We start from the raw sequence: 10,174 nt of genomic DNA on the forward strand, positions 1-10,174 counted from the left end.
ACAGAGGTTTTGACCTCTAGAGTTTTCAAATAATTATCTGCTTAAAAATATAACTGAAACCCCTCCCATCTCTCCATGGAAGCAAAAGAGGGCAACAAAACCAAAGCAATTTGACTTAATGGAGTATTYGTTTGCAGCAGCAAACTGCCACCCACTGTGGAGAGCTTTAGCAGGACACCAGGTAAACCCCTCTCAGGCATCTTCTGACAGGGCAGGAATCAGAAAACACCGGACATTGGGACTAACATTCTGTGGATAAATAACCTTTCATGATACCTGTACCCTACTCAGGGATCMAACTTCCTGACATGCTTTACAATTTTTAATTTCAGCAGCAACTCTGCTAAGGCTTTTGAGACCTACTGCTTTAAAGATGATGAAAGCAGCAGGCAAATTAACCACCCATCTCCTAACGCAAASAAGCATCAAGCAGAAGCTCCATCAGTGGCACACATCTGCGGGAGTTAGAGAGAAAACCAAAGAACASGATACAGAAGATACAGGAGAAACTTCAAAATTAGTATGAAAAGTTAGTGAAAAGATAACCTGCAAAGGAAGATAAATTCAGACTAACAAATAGGCCAACAATATTTCTCTCTGGAGCCTGTGACACAAACTCCAAGTCCGCTGAACCGCTGAACTACATGTCCACGTCCTGCTGGGGACACACAGACCCATGACCTGCTTTCCAAAAACGCAGTTCAAAGCAAAGTACATCTTGACAATCAGCAGAGGTCAGAACTGAGATAAAACATCCCGTTTTCATCCTAGGCRCAAGCAATTCTTCCAAAAATCATCACAAACTGCAAGCAGTCTGGGCATTGCAGGCAAGTCAGGTTTGTAAAGGGCCACAGAAACAAGGACTTTATGATCCAAACCCCTCTCCTTCACCTGCTTCATCTAGGAAGTATCCAAATTCCAGAGGGATTTTTTTTTCTTTTAATTAAAAATTCCACAGTAGCCCTTAGCCTTATTTTTGCATATACAAGCAGAATACAAGCAGGAGTATTTAATCTTAAGAGAAGTGAATCAATGCCTTCCTCATGGCTCAGCTTTAACCCACCTYCTTCGGCATGTGCTGACAGGGAAGTGTGAACCTGCCAATCACCCCTTTGCAGAATGGGGCTGAACAAAAAACACTGGCAGCTCCACGTGAGTGAGGGCCCGGTGACTGTGGTACCTCTGCAACACACAAGGACCCGGCACTCCCTGAGGGGATTCAGGCTACGGGCTCAGGCAAACCTCAAGGAAAACTCTCACTGCTTCATTTTCTGCTGTGCAGAGAGGGTTTAAGATGCAGGATAACTGGGCCAGGAAGAAGGTCTCAGGTTTTCCCTCTCCAAGGCAGCTGCTTAATCCTCCAGCTGGAGAAAACACTCCATCTTCAGCTCGTTCTTGTTTGGCTCCATTAACCTTCTGCAGAAGAGAACGGTTTAAAGGAGGAACAGAAAGCATGTGTCCTTACGTCCTCAGCAAGGGCTTCTGTGGCCAGGCTACCCCGCGCTGTATCTTACACCACTGGTAAGTGCGGCCGACAGCGCTCGCAGTCTGCAAACCCTGCATGTGCAAATCACAGAGGGTTTTTTTAGCTACGTACTTTTATGTTTAGTTTTATATTGCACTGAGATGAATTTTGTCATGTGGGCCCAGCAGGAGTGTCTGCCTGTTATGTGATTCCCCATTAAAGAGCGGTAACAACAACCTGCTTCAGTGACAGATGTGGGATTTCGTATTAAAGGCTAAGAAGTTAGCACATCAGATATAAAGAACCCACTCTTACCATTATATTTTTATCTCATTTTTATTACAGAACATCTATGCTGTTTAACTACATTCAGTTCAACAGACATTARTATCGGTTCACACTAGACCTTCACTGTACTCAGGGAATGGAAAGCCAAATCCAAGAAAAATTAGACTGAGCACATTACTGAAAAAAATGTTATTGATAACTTCTGATTTCAGTTCTTTCACTATTATAAGGAAGACTTTATCCATATATAATAGATATCTAAATGTTTCCTAAATTCATCTTCATCATGCCCTTAAGTACCTACAGTTTAAGGCTCAGAGAACCAATGTGCACAGAAAAATAAACATGCTCAACATTATATAAGGATATTACAACATTTCCCTGATTATATACAAGCAGAACACTACCAGTTAATATTAAAAATATAATTCAAACTCACTTAAATAAGTCATAAGTCTTGCTAAACTAAAATCCATATATTTTTTGTTTAAATAAAAGCACTCATTTGCTGTSATAAGAAGTTCAAGTGACTTAATACCTCACAGAGGTCAAGACAGCTTTCATTTCCCAATACTATTTAATAAGCTWTTCCTTTTCAAAAAGGCAAAGAAAGTACTAAAACTGATTTACAGTGTTAGTCACAAACTGGTATGATAGAGAAGCAACATAATCCACAAAGTTGAAAACCAATTTCATTTTAATCCAAGTTTTCTGGAAAACTAATACATGGAAAGCGATAGTGATACATTAGACTGAATTTATTTGGTATATTTGGGAAAAAAAAAAAAAAAAAAACTTGAGGAGGATGAGCAGGACAAAAGTTGAAAGTGCCTAGTGTTTCTTCTGCATGAGAAGACTTTTTCCTCTATTGTACTCATACAGCATAAATGCTTATCAAATATTATTAGGGCTGGTAGTTTTAAGGTAAGTACACAAATTTCCCATTGCATACTTTTAAGTATCCAAATATTATTTTAAAGTGCATTTAATACAATCAGATATGAGGTGGAGAGAAGAGAAAAGTGTCTCACCCTTCCAAAGTTCCAAACACCAAGAGACTGAGAGCATCTCCAGCACTTTATTTCCTGTCTTGGAATCCTAATGATTCCTAAATTAAGACATCTTTGAACCTCTGTATGAGGAGAAATCATATACAATAGAACATTTGAAAGTGATTCTTCTAAACTGTAATGATTCTCTTAGTAAGTGTAAATTATTCACTTAAAAAACATAAAAGGGGGAAAAAATAAACACCAACAGGTATGCATTAAAATATACACAGGAAAATTTGGCTAGTATCACAGTCAACCTGAAATCCAAGCCGTTCTACAGAGGAACACAGGAATGTTCAAGAGTATCAGATATTGAAGATTAAGAAAATAGATTCAATTAATAAAACTGAGCTTTATGAAGCAGAGCTTACTTTACAAAAAAAAAAAAGGAAAGAAATAGAGAAAACAGTTCCTTCTTTCTGTTTAAGGAAGACGGACCTTCATCCATTCTGGGCCCCCAGGACGAGGCTTCTTCCTCCCCAGGGGCCTCTCATGGCCTTGCTCTTAGAAGACGCTCTCCCAACTGAACCTGGACCTGTCAACCAGAAATCCCACCCACGAGAATGTGTTTAAGGACTGACAGCTTTTTGCTGTTTCGGGGGCCACTGTGCTCTATTTCAGAGACTAATCTATCGAAAAATGAGAATATAAGACACAATTTAAAACATTTTCCTTCCCATTTTCATTGGCAGAAAGCTCAAAAGAACAAAGTGTAGTAAACGCATCTGTACTGAAACTAGTATCTCCGCCTTATCTCATAAAATTACTATTTTCTTTCCCTTAAAACAGGAGACAAAATATTAAATTTGTTTTCCAAATTAACAGTCCTTTTTAGKCTGGAGCCTGAAAGGCTGGAGCCTTTCAGCCTGCTTTTAAAAAAGCCCATAAAAAGCCCATGCATGAACACCGCACAACTTGTGCACTGACCTGTGCTAGTTGGAATGAGTAGGAACAGAATTTTCACTCCACTGGCAAAACTGCATAAAAATCTTTTTTATGAAGTCCYGACTTATCAGAATCAAACCTTACAGGACTATACCCATTCCGGCAAAGCTCTTGACTACATGCACTTTATTGATCAGGGACTCGGCTTTTCCTCCTACACCCCAACTCCAATTACCTGGAGACAGAAGATCCAGCCAGCCCAGGGGGCCCATGTGATGGGAGGTCCCACTGCAGTGAATGTTTGCAAACAGACACACAGACATTTTGTCCTGTTGAATAACACTCCACAGAAGCAAAAAAAAATCACTTTCCACTCAGCCCTAACCAATTTGATTTTGTTAATAACAAATCTCAATGCATGGAAATGAATTTAACTTAAAGCAGACATTCAAATCAATGGGACAGCTCAATATATATCATGTTTAGCTTGCCTCTGAAGARTTAGGGCCTGATATGGAGAAATATTGCACTCCAAAGTATAAATTCTCATGTGTAGGCTAAAAAATGAAGTTTTCACTATCTCTACGAATAAACTGCATGAGATTGACACAAGTTTAAAACCTTCCTGATAGCCATCTCCAGAGCCAGGTCAAACGTCTGCAGAGTCAACAATACAGAAGCTCTGCTGTGAAAACTAGCAGAGCTCTGAAGTTCCAGCATATAAAAATTTATATACACATATATATTCACACAGACAACTCTGGTTCTTCTCTTGTACACTCTGACATACATTTAAACTCACATACACTAAAAATAAAATCAAAAAAAAAAAAAAAAAAAGGCGTTAACCCAGTTAAAACCGATGCACTTTTCAATACTCATGAAAAGTATTTTCCTATTTCTCATGTTAGACATCATTTTAAACACTGCAGATTTCAAAAACCACCCATTTTTGTAACACACAAGATATTTAAATCAGTACTAACAGCCCCTGTTGCCCCGTTTTTTTTTTTTTTCATGGTCACCCCCAGAGCAGACTGCAAAAGGACTATGGCACTGTACAGACCCCAGTCTATCCCTTCAGTAAGAGACTGGAAAAGTGAGTATTTACCCTCACATTTAAGTGTTTTTCCCAAGTAACTAAAATTTTTCCAAAAACCATTCCAAAGGCCCACGACTAGTCCAGGGCAGCGTATGTGCTTCCTGTAAAAGCTTTAGAAACAGGACCAGAGAGATRCTGCATCAAAGCAGTAAGCAAAGATGCGTTAAAAGGATCTGATTTAAACCCAGAATCTTCAGTTATTTCAGTTGCACTGACATTACCTCCTACAGCTCGTACTCTCTTCTTCAGGCATCTCTGCAGCACCTTATTGAAGTACGTTTAAAGATTCTTGTAACCTTCCRTCAACCAGCAAATGTCTGCCAAGGGGACACGGTGCTTTCCAGGCGGGCTCACTGCTCACCAACAGCTCTCTTCCTTACAAAACTAAGAGCAAAGTCAAAAAGTTTCCCCGAATTTTGGTCAGCGTGACTTTTGCCTCTGTCTTCTGCTGGGAGAGGGGGAAGGCAGCTGGTAGTGGTGAAGGAAAGCTCCAAAAACTAAAAGGAAAACAACCCAACCATCTACCTTGCAAAGACCCAGGGTTAAGAACATGCACGTGGCCAAGAATCTTGCATATCTGAATGCCCAAACCAACTGACCTGGAATTGGCCTCTCTCTGAGCTAACCAAAATTCCAACATGGAAAATGTTCCCCTCTCAAGTTGCAAGAAAACTAATGTGCTGCACAAACAGCTTCTGTTCAGCGATGCCAGCGAGAAATCTACAGTGAGTGAGTTCGGACCAGCTCTAGCGGGAAGAGCTTACCCTAATAAAATCTTGCCTTGTCCTGGAAGCTGAACTCGTGCCGTTCTCAGACTTCAACAGCCTCCCTCCTTTGGGAGCTCAAACCTCTCCCTGGTACCACTCATCTTTCTTTCTTTACTTCATTGATCAAGTCTCCTATTCTGGTGCCTCAGTAGCTACCAAAGGAGCACGTATGGGATTCTGAAGGACACGGAAAGCCATTACCAAAGCCAGACACACAGTTAACRTTACAGATTTTACCTACCCGGTCTTGTAGCACTCACCAAAACAGTATCTGSTGAGACATGATTCTCTACATCAGAAGCAACAGAAAACATGGTGGGCTCTTTTAGAGAGACCTTGGGATCAAACTTGTTTAGGAAAAATGCTTGGAATAGTCTACTAATTTCCCCTGACCCCTTTGAGGAAGGCACTCTGCCTGGGGGGAAGAAGAGGAAAAAAAACAGGCCTCTACTCGGACACCAACGAACTACTGTTTCAACACATTCACCACACAACTTCTACATTGATTAAGAATAAAAGAGAGATCACACTGTAAAACTAGGTTGTAAAACCAGCTTCAGCTTAACTAGAGCTTCACCTTCAAAACCGCTGTCATCTAGAGTAGCAACTTATGTACTGCTTTAAATAATACAGAATATACTAGAGGCACAATAGCAAAGGTGTTAATGTTGTGGTCTGAAATAACAAAATATATTTATCTAATAGCTGAATTCATCACATTAACTTGAGATCATCAAAACCTTACACAAGTCTTCTTACAGATGAGTATCTCTCTTGAAGCACACAAGATAAATAATGCAAASAAAACTGCTTATTATATACTGCTTTGGAAAGCAAAGAAAACACCACATATCAGTATGGTTTATCTAACAACGTCAGTAAATTCTTTTCCACTTTTTTAATTAAGAGAGTACTTTACAAGTTCTATAGAAATGCTAAAGCATCTACTATTTACACCTTCAATGCTAGAGAAAATAGCTCTCACCCAGAATTGTCTTACAGCAGAATTATTTGGTGCTTAGAACACACACACACACACACACACACACACAAAGACTTTACAAATCTAAAATTTTCTATCTCTGTCAACCTACTTCATTTGATAGATTAAAACAAAAGAATATTTCCCCAGAAGAGAGGAAGCTGCATCTGCTACATATAGCCTATAAACATGCAACAGGAAGCAATGCTTGGAGAGCAGCACCTGGATAGAAAAGCTTATAGACAGCATCCTCAGGCTGAGATTATCTGCAAACAAGATACTCRTCCCATGTAGTTTTTTGAAGTCAGAGGGACACGCAGCCAGACACCCTAGCAGCATCCTGGCTCACCAAATAAAGATGTTTAAAAAAAGATAGTTAAAAAATAAAGTTTAACGTGTATAGTTTTATTTGCAATACAGCAACTAAAAAAACAATTTTGTAGGTAACACGTGGCTTACATCCTTGTCATAAATGAGGCCAACTGAGTTTCTGAAAGTCCAAAGTGCTATGTGCATAATTAAGGCCAGGGAAGAGAGCCAATGATTTCCACAGTATTTTATCTTAACATTTTCCAGAATAAAGTTTCAAGGCACACATATAAATATACATATATGAGTAAAAGCTTTAGCTGCATATCTATGTCTTTAAATATGTATTACAGCCTCTAAAGAAGCCTGGTCAGATTTGCAGAAACCTGCACCTCAAAACTTGCTGAAATTACATGGAGCTGCAATGGTTATTGTCTGCATGTCTGCACATGACAAGTACAAGTTGCACACCATGAGAACTGAAGAAAAACTAGACACTCTTTTATTTAGGTGAGTTTAAGCAGTTTTAATTCCTAACACTTTGATCTCAAAGTTTTACATCCCTCAATAAGCAGACTAAGCCATATTCTGCACCACGCTGCCTTTCTGTAATCAGTCTGCACAATCTCTGGCAACATTTGTGCAGCCCTCTATGCATTTGATACGTCAAGCAACACCTCACATCCAGTCAGTTTTCCATTTTCACCCTGGGCMATAAAGTAAGGACATTTTGTTGAGGTTTCGGGTTTAGCTGCCAGAAGATGCCAAAGTAGGTGATGTGTTTTATTTTAATATAAAAAGTTATAAACGTGCAGGGGGAGGGGAAAAACAAAACAAACAAAAGCCAAAAATTATAACGAGCTTTTGGATGTCTCAAAATTACTCTAGAATAATTAGCACAGAAGTTTATCCAACTTGGTAAAAAGTTCAGAACATAATTATTTCTAGAGGAAAATACAAAAATAGCRATAGAATGTATTTTGTATCAATAATCGTTACCTGCTGTTTTATCAAAAGCACATGTATTTGAGTGGTAGGAAGYTGCTTTTTAAAGGTGGATAATGGATTTTCCATTACTAGCACTCATAATCTTATTATTTTCTAAAAAGCACACTGCTGCATGTATCTTGCCACCTGAAATTGTCACAGAAAATTTTCAGGACAGGTTTGCTGAGGGATATTTACTTGCCTATTGCTACTGCAAATTTAATGGAATGCAAAGGGACCGAGACTGACAGAACTTGGGAGCTCTGTCACAAGAACATTTATGGTCTTTTGAAGCTTGATAGGTATTCCCAAAAGAATGAGTATACACTAAGAACAGAATGAAACTTGCTTTTGGCACAGCCATAAGATACTATTTCTCTTTAAAAACAACACACAAAGAAAATAAAAAAGAAGGAAACTCAAAGTTCTCTATTCCTTTTCAGCTTAATACTTTACATAAATACATACTTAAGTTGGCAAAGAAATCTCTRTTCAGCCTTTCAATCTTTCAGTCCCAAACCTGTCCAATTTATCCTCAATGCATTTTAGTATTCAYAGTCCCACGTCAGATTGCATTTACTTTTATACTGCTTATTCTACTCCCTTGGAGCATCACAAACGCTTGAGCTACCCTCCTTGGTACGGCTGCTAACACACATTAAAGGAGGACCAAAGAAAAGCTGAGACACACATCAGCAAAAACTGGCCTCCTTTCTAACTATCTTTGCTATCACTTACCTCCCTGTGACACTTTGTACTATCCAAACGCTACCAAAATAGCACTGTGTAGGCCCTGGAAGGAAGTGCAGCTACAGCAAATGAGACACTTGAATGAGGAATTACTCTGAACTGTGGCCTCAGTTCTGCCAGCAATAACCCAACAAACATTCAGTCTGCCCAAGGTAACTCATGAAATCTGTTCAAGAAATCTTTCTCATGTCCTAATGTCCAATGCTGATGCTCAAGTTGATACATAAATACTAAACCTAAGAAAGTAAAAAAAAAAAAAAAAAGTAGCAGGATCAATTTGCTTCCTCAAAAAGAACTTTTAATGAGTTCACTCTCTCCCTCACTCCACCACTTTCATGGGCTGAACAGAATTTGGACATGTAAAGCACTTGCAGAAGGACATGGAGAGAGTTATTCTTTCTTCAGAAYGTCCCCCAAGCTGTTTGCCTAACTTAGTTCATAGGCCACGATCAAAGAAATTAACAGCATGGTCTAAATTAATASACATCTTTTGCAGATTTCCATAGGACAGCTTTTTGGAAAGTCTGAGGAYTACGTGTTATTATTCTGAAGCTGCAGGAACACTTGTGATACTGCACATCTGCAGTGACATGAAGACACGCTCACAAGAGCCCTGCAAACAACACGAGGCTGCTTCCTTAGCCTTCTGCTGCCCTGCAACCTCTCAGGAAGTCAGCAAATACATGGGCTATCTCCATGCACCACTGCGCTGTGGTAACTCACATACTTCAAGTACTAAGGCTTACTTTCATTGAAATTTAGCTGTAAAAATTCTACTTGGAGCTCAGAAAACACAGTATATAAAGAAGCTGATTAAGAACAGACAGCAGGTGAACCTGCTTTAGGTAAAAGCTCAGTTTCAAAGAAGTCCCAACTGCAGGAAGTACAATATTAAATTAAGAACACATTAGATAATTTATTCAATACTTCATGAGAGTAATTTGAAAAAGCTAAAATTTGGCCAAGAAAGCGACAGCTAGTTACAGTCTACTGGAGAAGCCTCTGAACATGCCTAGATGTCCTCCACTAGCTTCAGTCTTCCAGCCAAGCAAAACAATTTATTTCATAACTACACCCAAACTTCCATATTTTCTACAATCTGAGGATGGGTTTATTAACACAGAGCAAAAATAGTACTGTTTTTTTTCCCACCCACAGCAACGTAGAAACATTATCCCTCAAGTACTTCTGTAGAGAGCAGCTCTCTCTAAGAAATGAGGCCTGCAGCAGGATTGTTTTTCAAACTGATGGTGCATTACCGTGAAGAGGTTGGACTTGGTGTAAACATTTTTGCCAGGCAGGAAAGCGGGTTTGAGACCCATCTGTGCAGGGACACAGCAGTTCCTAGCGGCGTGTGGGGCCCTTCCGAGAGGCCAGGCCGCAACCAGCACCCTGTCCGGGTCAAACCTGCTCGGCCGGGGCCCGCGCCCAACGCTGGCACCGTCCCGGCACCATCCCGGCMGCACGCGGAGGAAAGGCCAAAGGATAACGTGAAAAACGCAGCCGGAGCATCTCACCGAGACACAGGCTCACGCTCCACCACCCGAAACTTCAGTGTTTACAATAGGTGGGTTTTGTTGGTTTGGG

Source organism: Nothoprocta perdicaria, unplaced genomic scaffold (genome assembly GCF_003342845.1).
Source record: "Nothoprocta perdicaria isolate Ctin4 unplaced genomic scaffold, notPer1 scaffold_24, whole genome shotgun sequence".
Classification (NCBI taxonomy): domain Eukaryota; kingdom Metazoa; phylum Chordata; class Aves; order Tinamiformes; family Tinamidae; genus Nothoprocta; species Nothoprocta perdicaria.